Source organism: Ranitomeya imitator, chromosome 4 (genome assembly GCF_032444005.1).
Source record: "Ranitomeya imitator isolate aRanImi1 chromosome 4, aRanImi1.pri, whole genome shotgun sequence".
Lineage (NCBI taxonomy): Eukaryota > Metazoa > Chordata > Amphibia > Anura > Dendrobatidae > Ranitomeya > Ranitomeya imitator.
This window is the reverse complement of record NC_091285.1, coordinates 122,816,238-122,824,516: the sequence shown is the minus strand read 5'-3', so window position 1 is coordinate 122,824,516 and position 8,279 is coordinate 122,816,238.

Below are 8,279 nucleotides of genomic sequence, written 5' to 3'. Positions count from 1 at the left end.
TCAGAGCTTCCAGCAAAAGAGAATAGCACAGCTGGACAGAAAAAACGGAAACAAAAACAAAGTAACACTTATCTAGCAGAGCAGCAGGCCACAGGAAAGATGCAGTAGCTCAGATCCAACACTGGAACATTGACAAGGAGCAAGGAAAACAGACTCAGGTGGAGTTAAATAGCAAGGCAGCCAACGAGCTCACCAAAACACCTGAGGGAGGAAGCCCAGAGGCTGCAATACCACTTGTGACCACAGGAGTGAATTCAGCCACAGAATTCACAACAGTACCCCCCCCTTGAGGAGGGGTCACTGAACCCTCACCAGAACCCCCAGGCCGACCAGGATGAGCCACATGAAAGGCACGAACAAGATCTGGGGCATGGACATCAGAGGCAAAAACCCAGGAATTATCCTCCTGAGCATAACCCTTCCATTTGACCAGATACTGGAGTTTCCGTCTAGAGACACGAGAATCCAAAATTTTCTCCACAATATACTCCAATTCCCCCTCCACCAAAACAGGGGCAGGAGGCTTCACAGATGGAACCATAGGTGCCACGTATCTTCTCAACAATGACCTATGGAATACATTATGTATGGAAAAGGAGTCTGGGAGGGTCAGACGAAAAGACACCGGATTGAGAATCTCAGAAATCCTATATGGACCAATAAAACGAGGTTTAAATTTAGGAGAGAAACCTTCATAGGAATATGACGAGAAGATAACCAAACCAGATCCTCAACACGAAGTCGGGGACCCACACGGCGTCTACAATTAGCGAAAAGCTGAGCCTTCTCCTGGGACAAGGTCAAATTGTCCACTACCTGAGTCCAGATCTGCTGCAACCTGTCCACCACAGAATCCACACCAGGACAGTCCAAAGACTCAACCTGTCCTGAAGAGAAACGAGGATGGAACCCAGAATTGCAGAAAAATGGAGAGACCAAGGTAGCCGAGCTGGCCCGATTATTAAGGGCGAACTCAGCCAACGGCAAAAATGACACCCAATCATCCTGGTCAGCAGAAACAAAACATCTCAGATATGTTTCCAAGGTCTGATTGGTTCGTTCGGTCTGGCCATTAGTCTGAGGATGGAAGGCCGAGGAAAAAGATAGGTCAATGCCCATCCTACCACAAAAGGCTCGCCAGAACCTCGAGACAAACTGGGAACCTCTGTCAGAAACAATATTCTCAGGAATGCCATGCAAACGAACCACATGCTGGAAGAACAAAGTCACCTAATCAGAGGAGGAAGGCAATTTAACCAAGGGCACCAGATGGACCATTTTAGAAAAGCGATCACAGACCACCCAAATGACCGACATCTTTTGAGAAACGGGAAGGTCAGAAATGAAATCCATCGAAATATGTGTCCAAGGCCTCTTCGGGACCGGCAAGGGCAAAAGCAACCCACTGGCACGTGAACAGCAGGGCTTAGCCCTAGCACAAATCCCACAGGACTGCACAAAAGCACGCACATCCCGTGACAGAGATGGCCACCAGAAGGATCTAGCCACTAACTCTCTGGTACCAAAGATTCCTGGATGACCAGCCAGCACCGAACAATGAAGTTCAGAGATAACTTTACTAGTCCACCTATCAGGGACGAACAGTTTCTCGGCCGGACAACGATCAGGTTTATTAGCCTGAAATTTCTGCAACACTCTCCGCAAATCAGGAGAGATGGCAGACACAATGACTCCTTCCTTGAGGATACTCGCCGGCTCAGATAACCCCGGAGAGTCGGGCACAAAACTCCTAGACAGAGCATCCGCCTTCACATTTTTAGAGCCCGGAAGGTACGAAATCACAAAATCAAAACGAGCAAAAAATAACGACCAACGGGCCTGTCTAGGATTCAAGCGCTTGGCAGACTCGAGATAAGTAAGATTCTTATGATCAGTCAATACCACCACGCGATGCTTAGCTCCCTCAAGCCAATGACGCCACTCCTCGAATGCCCACTTCATGGCCAGCAACTCTCGGTTGCCCACATCATAATTACGCTCAGCAGCAGAAAATTTCCTGGAAAAGAAAGCACATGGTTTCAACACTGAGCAACCAGAACCTCTCTGTGACAAAACCGCCCCTGCTCCAATCTCAGAAGCATCAACCTCGACCTGGAACGGAAGAGAAACATCTGGTTGACACAACACAGGGGCACAGCAAAAACGACGCTTCAACTCCTGAAAAGCTTCCACGGCAGCAGAAGACCAATTAACCAAATCAGCACCCTTCTTGGTCAAATCGGTCAATGGTCTGGCAATGCTAGAAAAATTACAGATGAAGGGACGATAAAAATTAGCAAAGCCCAGGAATTTCTGCAGACTTTTCAGAGATGTAGGCTGAGTCCAATCCTGGATGGCCTGGACCTTAACCGGATCCATCTCGATAGTAGAAGGGGAAAAGATGAACCCCAAAAATGAAACTTTCTGCACACCGAAGAGACACTTTGATCCCTTCACGAACAAGGAATTAGCACGCAATACCTGGAAAACCATTCTGACTTGCTTCACATGAGACTCCCAATCATCAGAGAAGATCAAAATGTCATCCAAGTAAACAATCAGGAATTTATCCAGATACTCACGGAAAATGTCATGCATAAAAGACTGAAAAACAGATGGAGCATTGGCAAGTCCGAACGGCATCACCAGATACTCAAAATGACCCTCGGGCGTATTAAATGCCGTTTTCCATTCATCTCCCTGCCTGATTCTCACCAGATTATACGCACCACGAAGATCAATCTTAGTAAACCAACTAGCCCCCTTAATCCGAGCAAACAAGTCAGATATCAATGGCAAGAGGTACTGAAACTTAACAGTGATCTTATTAAGAAGGCGGTAATCAATACACGGTCTTAGCGAACCATCCTTTTTGGTTACAAAAAAGAACCCTGCTCCCAATGGTGATGACGATGGGCGAATATGTCCCTTCTCCAGGGATTCTTTAACATAACTGCGCATAGCGGTGTGTTCAGGCACGGACAAATTAAATAAACGACCCTTAGGGAATTTACTACCAGGAATCAAATTGATAGCACAATCACAATTCCTATGCGGAGGTAGGGCATCAGACTTGGGCTCTTCAAATACATCCTGATAATCAGTCAAGAACTCTGGGACCTCAGAAGGGGTGGATGACGAAATAGACAAAAATGGAACATCACCATGTACTCCCTGACAACCCCAGCTGGTTACCGACATAGAGTTCCAATCTAATACTGGATTATGGGTTTGTAGCCATGGCAACCCCAACACGACCACATCATGCAGATTATGCAGTACCAGAAAGCGAATAACTTCCTGATGTGCAGGAGCCATGCACATGGTCAGCTGGGCCCAGTACTGAGGCTTATTCTTGGCCAAAGGTGTAGCATCAATTCCTCTCAACGGAATAGGACACCGCAAAGGCTCCAAGAAAAATCCACAACGTTTAGCATAATCCAAATCCATCAGATTCAGGGCAGCGCCTGAATCCACAAACGCCATGACAGAATACGATGACAAAGAGCATATCAAGGTAATGGACAGAAGGAATTTGGACTGTACAGTACCAATGACGGCAGAGCTATCGAACCGCCTAGTGCGCTTAGGACAATTAGAAATAGCATGAGTGGAATCACCACAGTAGAAACACAGCCTGTTCAGACGTCTGTGTTCTTGCCGTTCAACTTTAGTCATAGTCCTGTCGCACTGCATAGGCTCAGGTTTACTCTCAGACAATACCGCCAGATGGTGCACAGATTTACGCTCGCGCAAGCGACGACCGATCTGAATGGCCAAGGACATAGACTCATTCAAACCAGCAGGCATAGGAAATCCCACCATGACATCCTTAAGAGCTTCAGAGAGACCCTTTCTGAACCAAGCCGCCAGTGCAGATTCATTCCACAGAGTGAGTACTGACCACTTCCTAAATTTCTGACAATATACTTCTACATCATCCTGACCCTGGCATAAAGCCAGCAAATTTTTCTCAGCCTGATCCACTGAATTAGGCTCATCAAAAAGCAATCCAAGCGCCTGGAAAAACGCATCAACATTACTCAATGCAGGGTCTCCTGGCGCAAGAGAAAACGCCCAGTCCTGTGGGTCGCCGCGCAAAAAAGAAATAATAATTAAAACCTGTTGAATAGGATTACCAGAAGAATGAGGTTTCAAGGCCAGAAATAGCTTACAATTATTTTTGAAGCTCAGGAACTTAGTTCTGTCACCAAAAAACAAATCAGGAATAGGAATTCTTGGTTCTAGCATAGATTTCTGATCAATTGTATCTTGAATCTTTTGTACATTTATAACGAGATTATCCATTGAGGAGCACAGAGCCTGAATATCCATGTCCACAGCTGTGTCCTGAAGCACTCTAATGTCTAGGGGAAAAAAAAAAACTGAAGACAGAGCTGAGGAAAAAAAAAATGATGTCAGTACTTCTTTTTTCCCTCTATTGAGAATCATTGGTTTGGCTCCTTGTACTGTTATGCTGTGCTATCAGGCAACACAGTGTGCAGTAATCAGCGCACATACAGTGATATGGCAATAACCCAAAAACAATAGAACAAGCTCTGAGACGTGGAATCTCTGCAGACTGCAATACCTGAACCTATCCTCACACAACTAAAAGCAGCAGTGGATTGCGCCTAACACTACCTATGCAACTCGGCACTGCCTGAGGAGCTGACTAGCCTGAAGATAGAAATACAAGCCTGACTTGCCTCAGAGAAATACCCCAAAGGAATAGGCAGCCCCCCACATATAATGACTGTTAGCAAGATGAAAAGACAAAACGTAGGAATGAAATAGATTCAGCAAAGTGAGGCCCGATATTCTAGACAGAGCGAGGATAGCAAAGAGAACTATGCAGTCTACAAAAAACCCTAAAGCAGAACCACGCAAAGGGGGGCAAAAAGACCCACCGTGCCGAACTAACGGCACGGCGGTGCACCCTTTGCGTCTCAGAGCTTCCAGCAAAAGAGAATAGCACAGCTGGACAGAAAAAACGGAAACAAAAACAAAGTAACACTTATCTAGCAGAGCAGCAGGCCACAGGAAAGATGCAGTAGCTCAGATCCAACACTGGAACATTGACAAGGAGCAAGGAAAACAGACTCAGGTGGAGTTAAATAGCAAGGCAGCCAACGAGCTCACCAAAACACCTGAGGGAGGAAGCCCAGAGGCTGCAATACCACTTGTGACCACAGGAGTGAATTCAGCCACAGAATTCACAACAGTGGTCCACCACCTGGTTCCAGCACCGTCAGCTGGTTCCGGGCCGAGCCTTTGGCTTATGTGCCTCCTCCTGGGTATCCGAGTTCCGCCAACGCCAGGCGGTCCTTGGTAGTGCTTTTAAGCGCAGGCACCTACAGCTTAGTAACCGGGTTCCAGCACCGTCAGCTGGTCCTCGGTCGTGCCATTGGCTCTTGCACACTGGGGCAACGCATCCGGGTTCCAGCACCGCCAGCTGGTTCTCGGCAGTGTTTTTGTCACGGGTACTCCCTCGTGCCCAGCCTGGTTCCAGCACCGTCAGCTGTTTCCGGGTACTGTCAAACTCACTGACACACCTATGTGTTGCCCCGTCGTGTTGCGGTCGAGTTAGCCAACTCCAGGGTGCCTCCAGTTTAGGAGCTTCCTATGTGGGCTGCATGAATTGGTAGTCAAGGCTGGTTCTGTAGTGCCAGTAGACCAAGCTCCCCCTGTAGGACTGTTGGGGTTTGGTAACTGCGGCTGCCTCGCGGCCTAGCTGTTCTCTCCTCTCCTGTGGACCTTGTGGTCCACCACCTGGTTCCAGCACCGTCAGCTGGTTCCGGGCCGAGCCTTTGGCTTATGTGCCTCCTCCTGGGTATCCGAGTTCCGCCAACGCCAGGCGGTCCTTGGTAGTGCTTTTAAGCGCAGGCACCTACAGCTTAGTAACCGGGTTCCAGCACCGTCAGCTGGTCCTCGGTCGTGCCATTGGCTCTTGCACACTGGGGCAACGCATCCGGGTTCCAGCACCGCCAGCTGGTTCTCGGCAGTGTTTTTGTCACGGGTACTCCCTCGTGCCCAGCCTGGTTCCAGCACCGTCAGCTGTTTCCGGGTACTGTCAAACTCACTGAGACACCTATGTGTTGCCCCGTCGTGTTGCGGTCGAGTTAGCCAACTCCAGGGTGCCTCCAGTTTAGGAGCTTCCTATGTGGGCTGCATGAATTGGTAGTCAAGGCTGGTTCTGTAGTGCCAGTAGGCCAAGCTCCCCCTGTAGGACTGTTGGGGTTCGGTAACTGCGGCTGCCTCGCGGCCTAGCTGTTCTCTCCTCTCCTGTGGACCTTGTGGTCCACCACCTGGTTCCAGCACCGTCAGCTGGTTCCGGGCCGAGCCTTTGGCTTATGTGCCTCCTCCTGGGTATCCGAGTTCCGCCAACACCAGGCGGTCCTTGGTAGTGCTTTTAAGCGCAGGCACCTACAGCTTAGTAACCGGGTTCCAGCACCATCAGCTGGTCCTCGGTCGTGCCATTGGCTCTTGCACACTGGGGCAGCGCATCCGGGTTCTAGCACCGCCAGCTGGTTCTCGGCAGTGTTTTTGTCACGGGTACTCCCTCGTGCCCAGCCTGGTTCCAGCACCGTCAGCTGTTTCCGGGTACTGTCAAACTCACTGAGACACCTATGTGTTGCCCCGTCGTGTTGCGGTCGAGTTAGCCAACTCCAGGGTGCCTCCAGTTTAGGAGCTTCCTATGTGGGCTGCATGAATTGGTAGTCAAGGCTGGTTCTGTAGTGCCAGTAGACCAAGCTCCCCCTGTAGGACTGTTGGGGTTCGGTAACTGCGGCTGCCTCGCGGCCTAGCTGTTCTCTCCTCTCCTGTGGACCTTGTGGTCCACCACCTGGTTCCAGCACCGTCAGCTGGTTCCGGGCCGAGCCTTTGGCTTATGTGCCTCCTCCTGGGTATCCGAGTTCCGCCAACGCCAGGCGGTCCTTGGTAGTGCTTTTAAGCGCAGGCACCTACAGCTTAGTAACCGGGTTCCAGCACCGTCAGCTGGTCCTCGGTCGTGCCATTGGCTCTTGCACACTGGGGCAGCGCATCCGGGTTCCAGCACCGCCAGCTGGTTCTCGGCAGTGTTTTTGTCACGGGTACTCCCTCGTGCCCAGCCTGGTTCCAGCACCGTCAGCTGTTTCCGGGGACTGTCAAACTCACTGAGACGCCTATGCTTGCCCCGTCGTGTTGCGGTCGGGTTAGCCAACTCCAGGGTGCCTCCAGTTTAGGAGCTTCCTATGTGGGCTGCATGAATTGGTAGTCAAGGCTGGTTCTGTAGTGCCAGTAGGCCAAGCTTCCCTTGTAGGACTGTTGGGGTTCGGTAACTGCTGCTGCCTCGCGGCCTAGCTGTTGTCCCCTCTCCTGTGGACTTGTGGTCCACCACCTGGTTCCAGCACCGTCAGCTGGTTCCGGGCCGATACTTTGGCTTAGGTGCCTCCTCCTGGGTATCCGAGTTCCGCCAACGCCAGGCGGTCCTTGGTAGTGCTTTTAAGCGCGGGCACCTACAGCTTAGTAACCGGGTTCCAGCACCGTCAGCTGGTCCTCGGTCGTGCCATTGGCTCTTGCACACTGGGGCAGCGCATCCGGGTTCCAGCACCGCCAGCTGGTTCTCGGCAGTGTTTTTGTCACGGGTACTCCCTCGTGCCCAGCCTGGTTCCAGCACCGTCAGCTGTTTCCGGGTACTGTCAAACTCACTGAGACACCTATGCGTTGCCCCGTCGTGTTGCGGTCGAGTTAGCCAACTCCAGGGTGCCTCCAGTTTAGGAGCTTCCTATGTGGGCTGCGTGAATTGGTAGTCAAGGCTGGTTCTGTAGTGCCAGTAGGCCAAGCTCCCCCTGTAGGACTGTTGGGGTTTGGTAACTGCGGCTGCCTCGCGGCCTAGCTGTTCTCTCCTCTCCTGTGGACCTTCTGGTCCACATCCTGGTTCCAGCACCGTCAGCTGGTTCTCGGCAGTGTCTTTTGCTCTTGTACCTTCTGCTCCCCATCCTGGTTCCAGTAACGTCAGCTGGATCCGGGCAGAGCCTTTGGCTTAGGTGCCTCCTTCTGGGTATCCGAGTTCCGCCAACGTCAGGTGGTCCTTGGTAGTGCTTTTTAGCACGGGTACCTCCTGCTTAGTAACCGGGTTCCAGTAACGTCAGCTGGTCCTCGGTAGTTCCATTGGCTCTTGGACCTTTGGCTACCCATCCGGGTTCCAGTACCGTCAGCTGGTTCTCGGCAGTGTCTTTTGCTCTTGTACCTTCTGCTCCCCATCCTGGTTCCAGTAACGTCAGCTGGTTCCGGGCAGA